Consider the following 20134-nt stretch of genomic DNA (forward strand, 5'->3'; position numbering starts at 1 on the left):
CTGCCTAATAAACTTTAAAAACAAGACCTCAAAGGATCAAACTGTTTTCAAGTATCTTAACAGTGCCCCAGAACAAAGCTCAAGAATGCTTGTAAGAATACATAAATATTTAGCACCAACAAGGTAAAATTCACAATGTATAGTTAACATCCAATCAAAAACTTCTAGACATGCAAAGAAACAAGGCAATATAAAACCCATGATAAAAAGATTAATTAATTAACTGAAACTGACCCAGAGTTGCCACAGATTTTATTTTTATATTTTTTGGAGTTACTATTAAATTTAGTAGTTATTCAATAAATTTGTGATACAAACACTACAGTCATGTGTTTTAAAAGGCCTTATCAGTTAGATGCACTAAAACAGGACAAATGACATGTCCAAGATTTGTTTAAAATACAATAAAAAAACAGTTGAAGCTGTGTTATGCATTTATCTTGGAGGGCTATTTATTTAATTATTTATTTATTTTATGTCCCTATGTTTGTTTTTTTCTTTAATTTTTGAATTTTATTTTACTTATTTTTTATACAGCAGGTTCTTATTCATCATCAGTTTTATACACATCAGTGTATACATGTCAATCCCAATTGCCCAATTCATCATACCACCACCCCCACCACCTCACCACTTTCCCCACTTGGTGTCCATATGTTTGTTCTCTACATCTGTGTCTCTATTTCTACCCTGCAAACTGGTTCATCTGTACCATTTTCCAGGTTCCACATATATGTGTTAATATACGATATTTGTTTTGCTCTTTCTGACTTACTTCACTCTGTATGACAGTCTCTAGATCCATCCACATCTCAACAAATGACCCAGTTTAGTTCCTTTTTATGGCTGAGTAATATTCCATTGTAAATATGTACCACATCTTCTTTATCCATTCATCTGTCGATGGACATTTAGGTTGCTTCCATGACCTCACTATTGTAAATAGTTCTGCAATGAACAATGGGGTGCATGTGCTTTTTTGAATTATGGTTTTCTCTGGGTATATGCCCAGTAGTGAGATTGCTGGATCATATGGTAATTCTATTTTTAATTTTTTAAGGAACCTCCATACTGTTCTCCATAGTCACTGTATCAATTTACATTCCCACCAACAGTGCAAGAGGGTTCTCTTTTCTCCACACCCTCTCAAGCATTTGTTGTTTGTAGATTTTCTGATGATGCCCATTCTAAATGGTGTGAGGTGATACCTCATGTAGTTTTGATTTGCATTTCTTTAATAATTAATGATGTTGAGCAGCTTTTCATGTGCTTCTTAGCCATCTGTATGTCTTCTTTGGAGAAATGTCTATTTAGGTCTTCTACCGATTTTTTGGATTGGGTAGTTTGTTTTTCTTTAATATTGAGCTGAATGAGCTGTTTATATATTTTGGAGATTAATCCTTTGTCCATTGATTCATTTGTAAATATTTTATCCCATTCTGAGGGTTGTCTTTTCATCTTGTTTATGGTTTCCTTTGCTGTGCAAAAGCTTTGAAGTTTCATTAGGTCCCATTTGATTGTTTTTGTTTTTATTTCCATTACTCTAGGAAGTGGATCACCAAAGATCTTGCTGTGATTTATGTCAAAGAGTGTTCTTCCTATGTTTTCCTCTAAGTGTTTTATAGTGTCCAGTCTAACATTTAGGTCTCTAATCTATTTTGAGTTTATTTTTGTGTATGGTGTTAGGGAGTGTTCTAATTTCATTATTTTACATGTAACTGTCCAGTTTTGCCAGCACCAATTATTGAAGAGTCTGTCTTTTCTCCATTGTATATCCATGCCTCCTTTGTCATAGATTAGTTTACCATAGGTGCATGGGCTTTCTATCTTTTTCCATTGAACTATGCTTCTTTTTTGTGCCAGTACCATATTGTCTTGATTACTGCAGCTTTATAATTTAGTCTGAAGTCAGGGAGTCTGATTCCTCCAGCTCCGTTTTTTTCCCTCAAGACTGCTTTGGCTATTTGGGGTCTTTTGTGTCTCCGTACAAATTTTAAGATTTTTTGTTCTAGCTCTGTAAAAAATGCCATTGGTAATTTGATATGGATCGCACTGAATCTGTAGATTGCTTTGGGTAGTATAGTTATTTCACAATATTGATTCTTCCAATCCAAGAACATGGTATATCTCTCCATCTGTTGGTATCATCTTTAATTTCTTTCATCAGTGTCTTATAGTTTTCTGCATACAGGTCCTTTGTCTCCCTAGGTAGACTTATTCCTAGGTATTTTATTCTTTTTGTTGCAATGGTAAATGGGAGTGTTTCCTTAATTTCTCTTTCAGGTTTTTCATCATTAGTGTATAGGAATGCAAGAGTTTTCTGTGCATTAATTTTGTATCCTGCAACTTTACCAAATTCATTGATTAGCTCTAGTAGTTTTCTGGTGGCATCTTTAGGATTCTCTATGTATAGTATCATGACACAGATTTTAGAATGATCAGGGAAGGACATTAAAGTAAATGTTACAGGATATATAGGGACCAAAATGGCAACATATAAGGCTTCTGAACTCCCCTCCTCCAATGAAGACACCAAAGATACTATTATGCATGGAGAAAATATCTCTGAAAGAAATCCAGAAACTAGCTGAGTGACTCCTACACATCAGGCAAATGAGAAAGTACGTACATCTAAATGGGCAGTAAGATTGAGACACACTCTCTCCATAAACCACACCCTTGGCCAAACACCATACATTCAGGAGAGAACTCTTAACTCCCAGCTTCTGCTTGATAAGTGAAGGGTTTGAACTCCACATCTAGCACCCTACTTTTAAGACTTCCATCCAGTAAATGGGTTCCCCAAACACCTTGCTCTGAGGTCAATGAGTCTTGGTTAATGAGATCTACAAGAGGTCATTAATTGGCTTATGTCACTCTCTGCAGCTAACCCCATAAGGCTCAGTGCAGAGAGAGCAGACAAAAATGCCCATCTCTCAATCTTTCCCTGAGACAGGTTCATCTGCACATTTTGAAAACTGATGCCTGAATGTCAGGCTTCTAATTCAGCATGAATCTAGAGTCTGGCTGTGATTTTCTTCAGAGATCGGGGAAGCTGGTGGACACCTCCCATGTTTTCTCCCTCTAGCCCACTCTAAGGCACCAGTTTCTCCCTGGAAGGAGCTTGTACACATGTCTGTTGCCCTGTCTTTTGCAGCTATTCCCCAAGTAATGGGCCCCTGGATCACCTGCCTCCATTAACCAATAGGGTTTGCATTCACAGGTCCCACAGGACTGTAACAAATAAAGGAGGAGTTCTTAACAGGCAGAGGAACATCCCTCCCCTGTGGCTGTACACCCAGATCCAGAGCAGATGGCACAGGAAAAAGTACTCATCTCCAGATTTCTCCATCAAAGGGACTTAACTACATAATTTCCCAGCTGCTCCCTGAAGGTCTGGCTTCCAATCAGCCTGTATCTAGATGTTGAATGCAACTCGCCCCTCCCCTTTTGGACAGTGATGGGTCTTGATCCGCCATCAACTATTGAGAGACTATTACAAAGAAGGAAGTTTGGACATCACAAGGGTTTAAGAGACAGCAATGAGCTCAGAGTGGGCTGATTGACAAGGTACATCTCCTACTCAAGACCACTCTGTCAAGAATTGGAGAGGTGGCTGTATAATCTAATATGCAGAAACCAACACAGAGGGTCAAGGAAAATGAAGAAACAGAAGAATATATTTCAAATAGACAAACAAAAAACAAAATAAATCTCCCAAAACAAACCTTAATAAGATGGAAATTAGTGATTTACCTGATAGAAAATTCAAAATAACAGTCATAAAGAAGTCACCGAGATTAGGAGAGCAATGAATGGAAAAAAGGAGAATTTCAACAAGGATATAGAAAATACCTAAAAAGTACCAAAGGGAAATCATAGAGCTGAAGAATACAATAACTCAACTGAAAATTCAATAGAGGAGTTCAACATCAAACTAGATGAAGTGGAAGAAAGGGCCAGTGAAGTAGAAGAAAGAGCAGTGGAATACTTCCAATTAAAGGATCCAAAAAAAAGTGAGGATAGTTTAAAAGAATATGAGGCCATCATGGAGCATCATCCAGGAGATCAATGTATATATTATGGGAATCCCAGAAGGAGAAGAAAGAGAGAAAGGGGCAGAAATCTTTTTCAAAGAATAATGTAAAAACTTTCACTAAACTGTATGGAAAAATGCATTCAGATCCAGGTATCTCCCAGAGCTCCAAACAAAAAGAATCCAAGGAAACATGAAAAGAGGCACATTATAACTAAACTGTCAAAAGTTAGAGACATGGAATCTTAAAAGTAGTAAGAGAAAAACAACTTGTTATGTAGAAGGAAACCCCCATAAACCTCTAAGCATATTGTTCAGCAAAAAGTTTTGCAGGCCAGAAGAGAGTAGAATGATATATACAAAGTGATGGAAGATTCAAAACAGCCAAGCAAGAATATTCTACCCAGCAAAGTTGTTTTCAGAACTGAAGGAGAAATAAAGAGCTTTCCAGACAAACAAAAATTGTAGGAGTTCATCATCACTAGACTGGCCTTATGAAAATGATTTAAGGGACTTTGTCAGCTGAAGAAAAGGGATACTATCTAGTAACAGAAAAACATATACAGGTATAAAACTCAGAGGTAAAAGGAAATATAAAGTTAAATTTATAATATTCATGCGGTAATGGTTGTGAGTAAATCCGTTATAAATCTAGTATGAAGATTAAAAGACAAAAGTGTTAAAAATAACATTACAATAATTTGTTAATAGATATAGAACATAAAAGCTGTAAACAGTAACATCAAAAACATTGTATGGGGGGAGTGTAAAAATGTATAGCTTTTGTATGACTTTGAAGTTAAGTTTTTATAATATTAAAATAGACTCTTATAAACATGTTTTATGTAAAACCCATGGTAGTAACAAGCAAAAATGTGTAGTAGATACACTAAAATTAATGAGAATGGAATCAAAGCATTCCACTACAGAAAATCAAATTACAAAGGAAGAGAGCAAGAGGTACTAGAACTTAAATGTTTTCACCAAAATAAAGTAAATATGTGAAGTAATGGATGCATTATTAGCTCCATGGGGGGCATCCTTTCACATGTCTATGTACATCAAGTCATGTTGTACACTATAAATACATTACAATTTTATTTGTCAATTATACCTCAATAAAACTGAAAAAAATAATGTAGTTATTATAACTTTCTTCTATATAGGCGTGGAAGATATTAGAAAAACCCACATCAAACTTGTAGAGATAAAAAATAAAATACCATCTTAAACGAACAGAAGAAAAGTAAAAAGAACAGAGTATCAATGAGCTATAGGACAATTTCAAGTGACTTAATGTGTATATAATTGGAGTTCTCAAAGCAAAAGGGCAGGAATGGGTTAGAGAGAATTTTTTTGAAAAAGTAATGGATGAAAATTTAACATATTTGAGGTAAACTACAAAATTATAAGTTCAAAAACACCAAGAAAAATAAATATGAAGAAAATTATACCGTGGTATATGTATTACTAATGCATCACCACATTAAAAGTTACCCCCCCAAATAACAACTTAAAATAGGAAATGTTTATTGTCTCAGAGTTTTGGGGGGTTAGGATTCCATGTGCAGTTTACCTTGGTGCTTCTGACTCAGGGTTTTCTTAGGTTGCAATCAAGGTGTCAATAGGGCTGCAGTAATCTTATAGTTCAAATGGGGATTGTTCCTCTCCCAAGCTTATTCACATGGCTTTTGGCAGGCCTCAGGTCATTGCTGACTGTTGGCCTGAAACATAAGCTCCTACTATACATGCTTCTCTATAGGGCCATTAACAACGTGGTAACTGTCTTCCCTCACAGCAAATGAGTGAGTCATCAAGAGAGAGAATCACCAAAGATAGAAAGCATTCTTTATGTAACCTCATCTCAAAAGAAATAACATATCAGTGTTGCCATATTCAGTTTGTTAGAAGTGACTCACTAGGTCTAGTTCACACTCAAGAGGAGGGAATTACAAAAGAACATGAATACGAGCAACAGAAACCATTGAGAGCCATCCTTAGAAGGCTGCCTACCAATTGAGACATAAGTTCCTGGAAGCTGCATCAAATTGCTAAAACATCAGTGACAAAGTGAAAACCTTAAAGGCAGCCAGAGGAAAAAAAATTACACATTGCATACAAAGGGACAAAGATAAGAATTACAACTGAGCTCTTGCTATAAAAAATTAAAGCAAGAAGAGAGTGGAACAATGTATTTAAAGACCAGGAGGGAGAAACTGAAGTGTACTAATATAAGATTCTTATACTATACATGAAGTAGTATCATATTATTGGTGGCTTAATATTGTAAGAGCAATAAATTTATTTTACTGTATTAAGAAACTAACAAACAATTAAAATGAAAAAATACAGTAAAAAAGAGAAGCCATGTGATCATCTCAATAGAAATAAATAAAGAATTTGACAATCAAAGGGAAATACCCAGTAAAAAGTTAGAACATCAAGTGAATGTTTCCAATCACAGTTTGTAATGATAATTGACTGCAAAGTTTAAGGGGAAGTTCTAAAAATGAATAGATTCTTTGAGGAATTGTTAGTATCTACTTTTCAGAAACTTTTACTTCTCTGCTTAGTATTGAATAGTGGCCTTGACAATGTTTTAGTGCTTCTTCAGATCCTGTCCTTACTATGCTGGAATTGGTTCAGGCTATACGTAAATTATATAATTATCTTGAAATTGAAGAAGAAAACGGCTACTTAGATTATTTCTGTGAGACTGAAATGTGGCTTGCTTCTTTGTTCTTTATCTCAAAACACATTGTCAATTTCTCAATCAAATGCTTTCATCTTTGCATTACTTTAAGACCAATTCAAGATATTCATATTGTGAAAAGCTGAAAGCATTCCCTGTAAGATCAGGAACAAGGCAAGGATGTCCACTGTTGTCATTTTATTCAACATAGATTTGGAAATCCTAGCCATGGCAATCAGAGAAGAAATAGAAATTGAAGGAATCCAAATTAGAAAAGAATAAATAAAACTGTCACTGTTTGCAGATGACGTGATACTATACATATAAAATCCTAAAGATGCCACCAGAAAAAGACTAGAACTCATCAATGGACTTGGTAAAGTTGTAGGATACAAAATTAATATACAGAAATCTCTTGCATTCTTACATACTAACAATGAAAAGTCATAAAGAGAAATTAAGGAAACAATCCCATTTACCACCATATCAAAAAGAATGAAATACCTAGGAATAAACCTGCCTAAGGAGACAAAAGACCTGTACTCTGAAAACTATAAGATGCTGATGAAAGAAAGCAAAGATGACACAAACAGATGGAAAGATATACCATGTTCTTGGATTGGAAGAATCAATATTGTCAAATTGATTATACAACCCAAGGCAATCTACAGATTCAATCCAATCCTTATCTAATTACCAATGGCATTTTTCACAGAACTAGAACAAAAAAAAATTAATTTGTATGGAAACACAAAAAAGCCCAAATATACAAAGCAATCTGGAGAAAGAAAAATGGAGCTGGAGGAATCAGACTCCTTGACATCAGACTAAACTACTAAAGCTACAGTAATCAAAACTGTATGGTACTGGCACAAAAACAGAAATATAAGTCAATGGAACACGATAGAAAGCCCAGAAATAAACCCACACATATATGTCACTTAATCTATGACAAAAGAGGCAAGAATATACAATAGAGAAGAGACAATCTCTTCAATAGGTGGTGCTGGGAAAACTGGACAGCTACATGTAAAAGAATTAAATTAGAACATTCTCTAACACCATACACAAAGATAAATCCAAATAGATCAGAGACCTAAATGTAAGGCCAGACACTATAAAACTCTTAGAGGAAAACATAGGCAGAAAACTCTTTGACATAAACCACAGCAATATTTTTTTTGATCCACCTCCTAGTGTAATGAAAATAAAAATAAAAATAAACAAATGAGACCTAATTAAACTCACAGTCTTCTGCACAGCAAAGGAAATCTTAAAATTAAAAGACAACCTACAGAATGGAAGAAAGTATTTGCAAACGAAGTGGCTGACAAGGGATGAATCTCCAAAATATACAAATAGCCATGTGGGTCAATATCAAAAGAGCAAACAACCCAATCAAAAATTCGTCAGAAGATCTAAATAGACATTTTTCCAAAGAAAACATACAGATGGACAAAAAGCACATGAAAAGCCACTCAACATCACTAATTATTAGAGAAATGCAAATCAAAACTACAATGAGTAGTTTTAGGCAGTTAGAATGGACATCATCAGAAAATCTCCAAGCAACAAATGCTGGAGAGGGTTTGGAGAAAAGGGAACCCTCTTGAACTGTTGGTAGGAATATAAACTGATACAGCCACTATGGAGAACAGTATGGAGGTTCCTTAAAAAAACTAAAAATAGAAATACCATATGACCCAGCAATCCCACTACTGGGCATATACCCTGAGAAAACCATAATTCAAAAAGATACATGTACCACAATGTTCATTGCAACATTATTTACAATAACCAAGGCATGGAAGCTAACTAAATGTCCATAAACAGAAGAATGGATAAAGAAGATATGGTACATATATACAGTGGAATATTACTCAGCCATTAAAGGAAGAAAATGGCTCCATTTGCAGCAACATGGATGGACTTAGAGATTATCATACTAAGTGAAGTAAGCAAAGACAAATATCATATGATATCATTCATATGTGAAATCTAATTTTTTAAAAAAATTATATAAATGAACTTACTACAAAACAGAAACAGACTCACAGATATAAAAAACAAACTTATGGTTACCAAAGGGGAAATGTGGGGAGGGGGATAAATTAGGAATTTGGGATTAACATACACACACTACTATATATGATAGATAACCAACAAGGACCTACTGTATAGCACAGGGAACATTACTCAATATTCTGTGATAACCTATATGAGAAAATAATCTGAAATAGAATGTATATATGTATAACTGAATCATTTTGCTGTACACCTGAAACTAATGGCACTGTAAATCAACTATAATCCAATAAATTAAAAAAAAAGGATCTTCATATTGGAATCATCTTCAAGACAGTTGAGTCACTATGTATTGTGGCTTGTCCAAGCTATTTATTTATTTTTATTATTTTTCCATTTGGTTGGTGATGACCGTCAAAGCTATAGTTGTCCTTCCAGTTGCTCATCTATTGTTATTTTGACTCCCACATTCTCAATGTGACTTACTTTTTCTATTACTTGTCTAACTTGCTTACTTTAGGACCCCAGCATCACTTGCCCCAAAATTTGAATGGTCTACAGAGGTAATTGACCTTAAATACACAGAAATCCTTGTTTATTTTTTTCTTGCCCTATCCACCCTTATGCACATCCTTACCTATTATGGCAAGGAAGAGACTTAGAGATACATAAAACTGTGAAGTAAAACAAACAAACAGAAAATAATGTTCATGAGGGGTTCTACAGTGAAAGTCAAAACATAAGGTCATTGCCCAGGCTTAAAAACTACCATCAATTAATAAGTTTGATGGTACCTCAAATCATCCCTAGTTATAAACTTTTCACATTTGAATGCTGCATTTATTTTAATATACTTTATTTTTTAGAAAAGTTTTAGATTTATAGCAAATTGAGGTAGTACAAAGAGTTCCTTTACACCCCTGTGTTTACACCCCTGTGCAGAGTCTTTCCTATGATTAACATCTTGTTTTAACATTATAAATAGGCTACAGTAGATGAGCCAATATTAATACATTATTTTTAACTAAATTCCATAGTTTGTTCATATTTTGTTAGTTTTTTCATACTCTAATTTTATTATTAACAGCTTTTTTTGAAATGTATTCACACACCATACAATTCATTCATTTAAATTGTGATATTCAATGTCTTTTAGTGTATTCAGAGTTGTGATTTCATCACCACAATCAATTTTAGGACATTTGATTACCACAAAAGGTCCTCATACCTTAGCTATCATTCATCAATTCCCAATCCTCCCTAGTCCTAACCAACAACTGATCTACTTTCTATCTCCATAAGTTTGTCTTTTATAGATGTTTCATATAAATTTTATCATATAATATGTGGTCTTTTGTGACTGGCTTCTTTCATTTAGCATAATGTTTTTAAGATTCATCTGTTGTAGTATGTACCAGTACTTGATTTATTTTTACTGCTGAATAATATTCCATTGCATTGATATACCACATTTTATTTATACAGTTATTAGAACATTGAGTTATTTATAATTTTTGGCTATTATTAATACTGCTATGAATATTTGACTAAAAGTTTTATATGGTATTATGGTTAGTTTTATTTGCCAACTTGGCTAGTTTATTCAATCAAACACTAAGCTAGGTATTTCTGTGAACATATTTTGCAGATGTGGTTAATTCATACAAGCAGTTGAGCTTAAGTAGAGGACATCTCTCTCTATAATGTGGGTAGGCCTCATCCAATGAACTGAAATGCCTTAAAAACAACCCTGAGATTTCTCTGAAGAATAAATTCTAACATTCTTATACATGTTTATACACACACACACACACACACACACACATCTACTGCAGGTAGATTCTTTTCAGAATCTACCTGCAGTACCTCTTTTAGCTTCTAGAATTATAACTACACTCAAGTCCCACTAGATCCTAAAGAGTGAGCTTTAGAATGTGGCTCACAAGGAGGTACATTGCACTTCAAAATAACTTCCTGATATTTCCCATTTATATAGACAGAAATCTGAGGAAAGTAAGTGGAAATGAATATTAGTGGTATGAGGTAATGGTGAAAGGAATATAAAATTAGATCAGGCTGAATTTGTTGACACAGGCCCAGTAAGCAGTGATTCAAGATTTAGTGTAGCTTGACTTAGAAAGGGAGCTAACAGCTTGGTTGTTTGGTTGACTAAAACATAAGACCAAGAGGTGGCCTGCCTTAAATAAAGTTGAAATGCCAGAACCACCTAGATATATTCTAGAGGAAGGACTCCAAAGTCATGGAAATTGAAAAGTTAGAGTAGATTTATTACATAAGACTGGCTTACCCAACGAAGATCCAGAGGACAAACCTTCACCATGACTGTAAAAGATAAATATGTGTGTGTAGCCTCAAAATCCTTGAACAACTCTGTGGTCACTCTTCTCTATAGGTCAGGAATTACAGTGGTAACTGTTGTAATTGAATTGGGAAACCTAAATGAAATGGGAGTAATTGGATCCAAGGGTGACAAGGGCCAGTGACAGTATTTAAGTGCAAAAGGCAAAGTGGACATAATTACCATAATGGAGAATAGAGTCAAAGTAGTAATCAGGATAGTACAACTCACAGAGAACTATGGCATTGGCTAGTTGGCAATGGTGTCCCTAGAAGTGAAATGCAGGAGGAATCTACTAAATTTTTACTTTATCTGTTTAAGTGGAAGTTTTCTAGGTTAAGTGAACAGAAGTCTAACTTTTATCACCAAAATAAAAGTCATGGTGCCTGAACTATTTCCCAGACGTGATCTGATTTACAGACTGAAAACCCCTCAAATGGAGGAGATGCAAGGGCCCTTTGAGGAAGAAACCCATTGCATTGCCAAAAAGTTATACTGTTAATATTTCTCCCAGCCTTCCCCAAATAAAGTTACATGGCCTTTTACTAGGGTAACTATGCATTAGGGAGAAAGAAATAACTAGGCTTTTCAGTGATTACTGTACACTGGCTCTGACTGACACTAATTCCCTGAGACCCAAACATCATTGTGCTCCACCAGTCAGAGTGGAGGCTTACAGAGGTCAGATGATCCATGAAGTTTTACCTCACATCCATTTCACAGTGGATACAGTGGCTGCCCAAGCCCATTCTGTGCCTATTTCCCCAGTCCTAGAATGCATGATTGGAATAAACATACTCAGTAACTGGCAGAATCACCACAGTTGTTTCCTGACCTGTGAAGTGAGAATTATGGAAGGAAAGGCCAGATAGAAGTCACTAGAACTGCTTCTATCTTGGAAAATAGTGGGCCAAGAGGAACATCCTATTCCTGGAGTGATTGCAGGGATTAACACCATTATCAAGGGCTTGAAATATGTAGTGGTGTTAATTCCCACAATATCTCTATTCAACTTACCTATTTCTCCTGTGAGAAAGCAAATGGATTTTGAAGAATGATAGTAGACTATAGTAAACTTAACCAGATGGTGGTTCCAATTCCAGCTGCTGTTACAGATGTGGCTTAATTGCTTGAGCAAATTAACACATGCCCTGCTGACTGGTAAGCAATTATTTATTTGGCAAATGATTTTATTCTAAATTTCTTTTAATAAGGATCAACAGAATCAGTTTTTTTTGTTTTCAGTCTGGCAAGGCAACTTTCACTCTCCTGCCTCAGGGGTATATGAACTCTCCAACCCTATGCCATAATTTAGTGAGCAAGTACCTTGATCGACATTCCTTTCCACATCACATCACACTGATCCATTACATTGATGACATTTGGCTGATTGGACCTAGTAGCAAAAAGTAACAACTATTTTAGATTATCATAAAATATTTGAGTGTCAGATGATGGGAAATACACCCAACAAAAATTCAGGGGCCTTATACCTCAGTGAAATTTTTAGGGGTTTACTGGTGTGGGGCTTGTGAGATATCCCTTCTAAGGTAGAAGATAAGTTCCTTCATCTGAACCCTCCTAAAAACCAAAAGAAAAAGAAAAGAAAAAGAGGAAAAATGAGCCTCTAGTGAGCCTCTCTTGATTTGAAGACAACATATCTCAGTAGGGATTGTATAATCCCTGTTGATCTATATTCATTTATTCTGAATTTTGTTTTGCTAGTTCAAATCTAATTTTGAGTTCCTACAATGAATTTTTCACTATGGTTGTTGTAATTTTTAACTCCTGAATTTCCATTGGTTTATTTAAAAAATAATTTCTACTTCTTCATTGATAGTCTCTATTTGGGGAGACATTCTTTTCATATCTTACTGAACCTCTTTATTTATTTATTTATTTTTTCCCCTCTTTCCGCTCCCTCCCTCCCACCCTCCCTATCCCACCTCTCTATGTGATCACAAAGCACCAAACTGAACTCCCTGTGCTATACGGTTGCTTCCCACTAGCTATCTATTTTACGTGTATATATGTCAATGCCACTCTCTTGCTTTGTCACAGCTTACCCTTCCCCCTCCCCATATCCTCAAGTCCATTCTCTAGTAGGTCTGTGTCTTTATTCCTGTCTTACCCCTAGTTTCTTCATGACACTTTTTTCTTAATTTCCATATATATGTGTTAGCATACGGTATTTGTCTTTCTCTTTCTGATTTACTTCACTCTGTATGACAGATTCTAGGTCCATCCACCTCATTACAAATAGCTCAATTTCCTTTCTTTTTATGGCTGAGTAATGTTCCATTGTATATATGTGTCACATCTTCTTTATCCATTCATCTGATGATGGACACTTACGTTCTTTCCATCTCCGGGCTATTGTAAATAGAGCTTCAGTGAATATTTTGGTACATGACTATTTTTGAATTATGGATTTCTCAGGGTATATGCCCAGGAGTGGAATTGCTGGGTCATATAGTAGTTCTATTTGTAGTTTTTTAAGGAACCTCCAAACTGTTCTCCATAGTGGCTGTACCAATTCACATTCCCATTTGCAGTGCAAGAATGTTACTGAACCTCTTTAATATCACATCCTTTAATTCTTTGAACATATTATAATGGCTTCTTTGAAATTGTTCTCTGTTAAATTTGAATACTGGTTATACTCACAGGCAGTTTCTGTTGCCTGATTTTCCCCTTGTGTATGGGTTACATAATCATGTTTCTTTAAAGTCTCAACATTTTTGGTACAAAACTAGAAATTTTAAGAAATTTCAATATATTATAGCAATTCTGGAAATTGATTCCTCTCTCCACTTTCTGGGGCTTTTTTCTTGTTATTTATTTGCATTGTGACTTGGTTAGGCTATTTTAGTGAAGTCTATTTCTGCCCACAATATGATGCCTTCAGTGTTACTCTACAGAGAGTACAGCCTTATGCATGTACGCAGTTTCCCAGGGATGACTGTGGTTTTAGTGGACCCCTCTTTGACTGTCTCATTCACTCACCACTATGTTAAGCTGTCTGCTACATTTGGTATTAATACCTCATCCTCCAGGTTACACTATTTACAAGATACTAGTTCTATTATTTTTGACAATGCCATGAACATAAATTGCTCAGCAGTTTGCTCCAATTAAATTTGGACAAGCGTAATGTTTGAGGCAAAGCGTCAAAGTTTTTTCTTCTTATTCAATGAGGGTTCTTCTTACCTCTTTCCCTCTGTTGGATGTGTTGGCTATGGATAAGCCTGTTTCTCATAATTAAGATGAACTATTATTTTTGAGAATGCCCTTTGACTTGAACTTCTCCACACTCTGTTTTATATAAAGTCAGTTCCTTATGGGAGAGCCCTGGAGCTCTTTTTTGTTATTTGACTGCCTCTCCCCTTCAGAAAAATTTTTGAGTGACTACTCTGGGCACTGAGCAAGTCAGTAGCATCTAGTCCTTTCAGGTTACCTCTCCCTGCATAAAACCTTTTACCTACCTGAGAAGTGGATCAAGGGCATCATGATTCAAAGTATTATTAGCCTGATGTGTCTGGGAAAGAGCCCCTGTCCTATGGATAGGTGTTATGTGGAGGAAATGAGTACCTGATCTCTTGTCCAAAAACACAGGGGATTTAGCTTTTTCAATTTGGAATTGAAGGAGATGATAAATGCTACCATTTTGCCCCATCTGGTAATATATAGTAACACTTGATAGGAAGCTGGACCTATCTTAGCCATGCCTGCTGAGATGGAGGCTACATCAAGCTGAGCTCGAGAGATGGGAGGGAGTAGGTCACAAATCAAATGCCACAGATTCTCATTGTTTATATAAAATTATATTTTACTTTTTAAATAAATATTTCTTCATTTGTTGTTTGCCCTTTGGACAACTTTAAAAGTTGCATTTTATCATTTTCACAAGATTTTCTTGCTTCATTGTGGAGTGGATCCACAGAGCTTCACACTCATACCAGATGAAGAATAATTCTTTACTTTTTACCTTATGTGTTTTTCTCTTCCAGTATCCTATCCAGAATACCACATTATATTTAGTTGCCATGTTTCCTTAGGCTCCTCTAGGCTGTGACACTTTGTCCGAATTTCCTCGTTATTGGTGACCTTGGTGGTTTTTAAGGTGTCAGATATATTGTAGGATGCCCCCCTACTGCAATTTGGCTGATGTTTTTCTCATGATTAGATTAGGATTATGGACTTTGGTAAGGAAGACAACAGAGGTAAAGTGTCATTTCCATCACATCATATCACATCTTGCAGGACATAGAATTCTGAGTTGGTAGATATTTTATTTCAAAGCTTTAAAATTTCATTCCATTCTCTTCTTTTTTACTGGTCTCTGACAAGAGGCACAATGTAATTCCTAACCTTATACTTCTGTCACTTTTTAAGCATTTCATTTTATCTTTGGTTACCTGCAATTTGAATATGATATGTATAGCTCTACATTTTTTAGTATTTATATTTTTGGTGTTCTTTGAGCTTACTGAATATATGATATTTTTGTTTATTTTATTTCAAGTGTATTTTTTTATATTTTTATTGGAGTATAGTTGCTTTACAATGTTGTGTTAGTTTCTACTGTACAGGAAAGTGAATCAGCAATAGGTGTACATATATTCACTCATTTTTGGATTTGCTTCCCATTTAGGTCACCACAGAGCATTGAGTAGAGTTCCCTGTGTTATACAGTAGGTTCTCATTAGTTATCTATTTTACACATAGTATCAATAGTGTATATATGTCAATCCCAATCTCCCAATTCATCCCACCCCCTCCCCCACCCTGTCCACACATGCATTCTCTGTCTGCATCTATATCCCTGCCTGCAAATAGGTTCATCTGCACTATTTTTCTAGATTCCACATATGTGTTAATATACGATATCTGTTTGTCTCTTTCTAACTTACTTCACTATGTATGTATGACAGAGTCTAGGTCCATCCACATCTCTACAAATGATCCAATTTCATTCTATTTTGTGGCTGAGAAATATTCCATTGTATACATGTACCACATCTTCTTTATGCATTCATCTGTCAATGGACACTTAGGTTGCTTCCATGTCCTGGCTATTGTAAAAAATGCTGCAATGAACATTGGTGTGCATGTGTCTTTTTGAATTATGGTTTTCTCAGAGTATATGCCCAGTAGCGGGATTGCTGGGTCATATGGTAGTTCTATTTTTAGTTTTTTAAGGGATCTCCAGACTGTTCTCTCTAGGGGCTCTATCAATTTACATTCCCACTAACAGTGCCAGAGGACTTCCTTTTTTCCACACCCTCTCTAGAATTTATTGTTTGTAGATTTTTTTGGTGATGGCCATTCTGACTGGTGTGAAGTAATACCTCACTGGAGTTTTGATTTACATTTATCTAATAATTAACGATGTTGAACATGTTTCATGTGCTTTTTGGCCATCTGTATGTCTTCTTTGGAGAAATGTCTATTTAGATCTTCTTCCCATTTTTTGATTTTTTTTTATATTGAGCTGCATGAGTTGTTTATATATTTTGGAGATTAATCCTTTGTCAGTTGCTTCGTTTGCAAATATTTTCTCCTATTCTGACGGTTGTCTTTTTGTCTTGTTTATGGTTTTGTTTGCTGTGTAAAAGCATTTAAGTTTAATTAGGTCTCATTTGTTTATTTTTGTTTTTATTCTAAAATATAGGAGGTGGGTCAAAAAAGGTCTTCCTGAAATTTATGTCAAAGAGTGTTATGTCAAAGAGTGTTCTGCCTATGTTTCCCTCTAAGAGTTTTATAGTGTATGGCCTATGGCCTTACATTATGTCTTTAATCCATTTTGAGCTTACCTTTATGTATGGTATTAGGGAGTGCTCTAATTTCATTATTTTACATGTAGCTGTCCAGTTTTCCCAGCAACAATTATTGAAGAGGCTGTCTTTGTGCCATTGCATATTCTGGCCTCCTTTTTCATAGATTAGGTGACCGTAGGTTCATGGGTTTATCTCTGGGCTATCTATCCTGTTCCATTGATTTATATTTCTGTTTTTGTGCCAGTACCATGCTGTCTTGATTACTGTAGCCCTGTACAATAGTCTGAAGTCAGGGAGCCTGATTCCTCTAGCTTCGTTTTTTTTCCTCAAGATTGCTTTTGCTATTCGAGGTCTTTTGTATTCTGACACAAATTGTAAGATTTTTTTGTTCTAGATCTGTGAAAAATGCCATTGGTACTATGATAGGGATTAAATTCAGTCTGTAGATTGCTTTGTGTAGTATAGGCATTTTGACAATATTGATTCATCCAATCCAAGATCATGGTATAGCACTCTATCTTTTTGCGTCATCTTTGATTTTTTTTTTATCAGTATCTTACAGTTTTCTGCATGCAGGTCTTTTTCCTCCTTAGGTAGGTTTATTTCCTAGGTCTATCATTATTTTGTTACAATGGTAAATGTGATTGTTTCCTTAATTTCTCTTTCTGATTATTCGTTGTTAATGTATAGGAATGCAAAAGACTTCTGTGTATTAATTTTGCATCCTGCAACTTTACCCAATTCATTGATGAGCTCTAGTAATTTTCTGGTGGCATCTTTAGGATTTTCTACGTGTAGTATCATGTCATCTTCAAGCAGTGACAGTTATACTTCATCTTTTCCAATTTGGATTCCTTTTATTTCTTTTTCTTCTCTGATAGCTGTGGTTAGGACTTCCAAAACTCTGTTGAATAATAGTGGCAAGAATAGACACCCTTGTTTTGTTACTGATTTTAGAGGAAATGCTTTCAGATTTTCACCATTGAGAATAATGTTTGCTGTGGGTTTGTCATATATGGCCTTTATTATGTTGAGGTAGGTTCCCTCTGTGCCCACTTTCTGGAGAGTTTTATCATAAATGGATGTTGAATTTTGTCAAAAGCTTTTTTGGCATCTATTGAGATGATCATATAACTTTTATTCTTCAGTTAGTTAATATGGTGTATCACATTGACTGATTTGTATATATTGAATAATCCTTGCATCCCGGAGATAAATTCCACTTGATCATGGTATATGATCTTTTAATGTGTTGTTGGATTCAGTTTGCTAGTATTTTGTTGAGGATTTGTGTCTATGTTCATCAGTGATATTGGCCTGTAATTTTGTTATTTTGTTATATATTTGTCTAGTTTTGGTATCAGGGTGATGATAGCATTGTAGAATAAGTTTTGTTGTGCTCCTCCCTCTGCAATTTTTTGGAAGAGTTTGAGAAGGCTAGGTATTAGCTGCTCTTTCAATGTTTGATAGAATTCACCTATGAAGCCATTTGGTCGTGGACTTTTGTTTGTTAGAATATTTTTAATCACAGTTGCAATTTCATTACTTGTGATTGCTCTGTTTGTATTTTCCATTTCTTCCTGGTTCAGTCTTGTAAGGTTGTGCCTTTCTAAGAATTTGTCCATTTCTTCCAGGTTGCCCATTTTATTGGCATATAGTTGCTTGTAATAGTCTCTTATGCTCCTTTGTATTTCTGCAGTGTCACTTGTAACTTCTCCTTTTTCATTTCTAATTTTATTGATTTGAGTCCTCTTCCTTTTTTCCTTGATGAGTTTGGCTAAAAGTTTAACAATTTTGTTTATCTTCTCAAAGAAATAGCTTCTAGTGTGATTTATGTTTGCTTTTTTTCTTTCATTTCTATTTCATTTATTTCTGCTCTGATCTCTATAATTTCTTTCCTTCTACTAACTACGGGGTTTTTTCTTCTACTTTCTCTAGTTGTTTAGGTGTAAGGTTAGGTTGTTTATTTGAGATTTTTCTTGTTTATTGAGGTAGGATTTTATTGCTGTAAACTTTCCTCTTAGAACTGCTTTTGCTGTATCCCATAGGTTTTGGGTCACCATGTTTCACTGTAATTTTTTTGAGGTATTTTTTTATTTCCACTCTGTTTCCTTCAGTTATCTCTTGGTTATTTAGTAGCATATTGTTTAGGCTCCATATGTTTGTGATTTTTTCAGTTTTATTTTTTCCTGTAATTGATTTCTAATCTCATAGCTTTGTGGTCAGAAAAGTTGCTTGATACAATTTCAATTTTTTCTTAAATTTCATATGGCTTGATTTGCGACCCAAGATGTGATCTATCTTAGAGAATGCTCCATGTGCACTTCAGAAGAAAGTGTATTCTTCTGCTTTTGGATGCAATATCCTATAAATATCAGCTAAGTCTATCTGGTCTAATGTGTCACTTAAGGCTTGTGCTTCCTTATTAATATTCTTTCTGGATGATCTTTCCATTGGTGTCAGTGGAGTGTTAAACTCCCTACTATTATTGTGTTACTAGAAATTTCCACTTATATGGATGTTAACATTTGCCTTATGTATTGTGGTGCTCCTATGTTGGGTGCATAAATATTTACAATTGTTATATTTCCTCTTGGATTGATCCTTTGAACATTATGTTGTGTCCTTCCTTGTCTCTTGTGAAAGTCTTTACTTTAAAGTTTATTTTGTCATATGATATTGCTATCCCAGCTTTCTTTGATTTTGATTTGCATTGAATATCTATTTCCAGCCCTCCTTTTCAGTCTGTATGTGTCCCTAGGTCTGAAGTGAGTCTCCTGTAGACAACATATATCTATGTCTTTTGGTTGGAGCATTTAATACACTTACATTCAAGGTAATTATCAATTTGTATGTTCCTATTACAATTTTCTTAATTGTTTGGGGTTTGTTTTTGTAGGTCTTTTCCTTCTCTTGTGTTTCCTGCCTAGAGAAGTTCCTTTAGCATTTGTTTCAAAGCTGGTCTTGTGGTGCTGAATTCTCTTAGCTTTTGCTTAATTGTAAAGCTTTTGATTTTCCTGTCAAATCTGAATGAGATCCTTGATGGGTAGAGTAATCTCAGTTGTATTTTTCTCTTTCATCACTTTAAATATATCCTGCTACTCCCTTCTGGCCTGTAGAGTTTCTGGTGAAAGATCAGCTGATAACCTTATGGGGATTCCTTTGTATGCTATTTGTTGTTTTCCATTGCTGCTTTTAATATTTCTTCTTTGTATTTAATTTTTGATAGTTTCATTAGTATG

Source organism: Lagenorhynchus albirostris, chromosome X (genome assembly GCF_949774975.1).
Source record: "Lagenorhynchus albirostris chromosome X, mLagAlb1.1, whole genome shotgun sequence".
Taxonomy (NCBI): Eukaryota; Metazoa; Chordata; class Mammalia; order Artiodactyla; family Delphinidae; genus Lagenorhynchus; species Lagenorhynchus albirostris.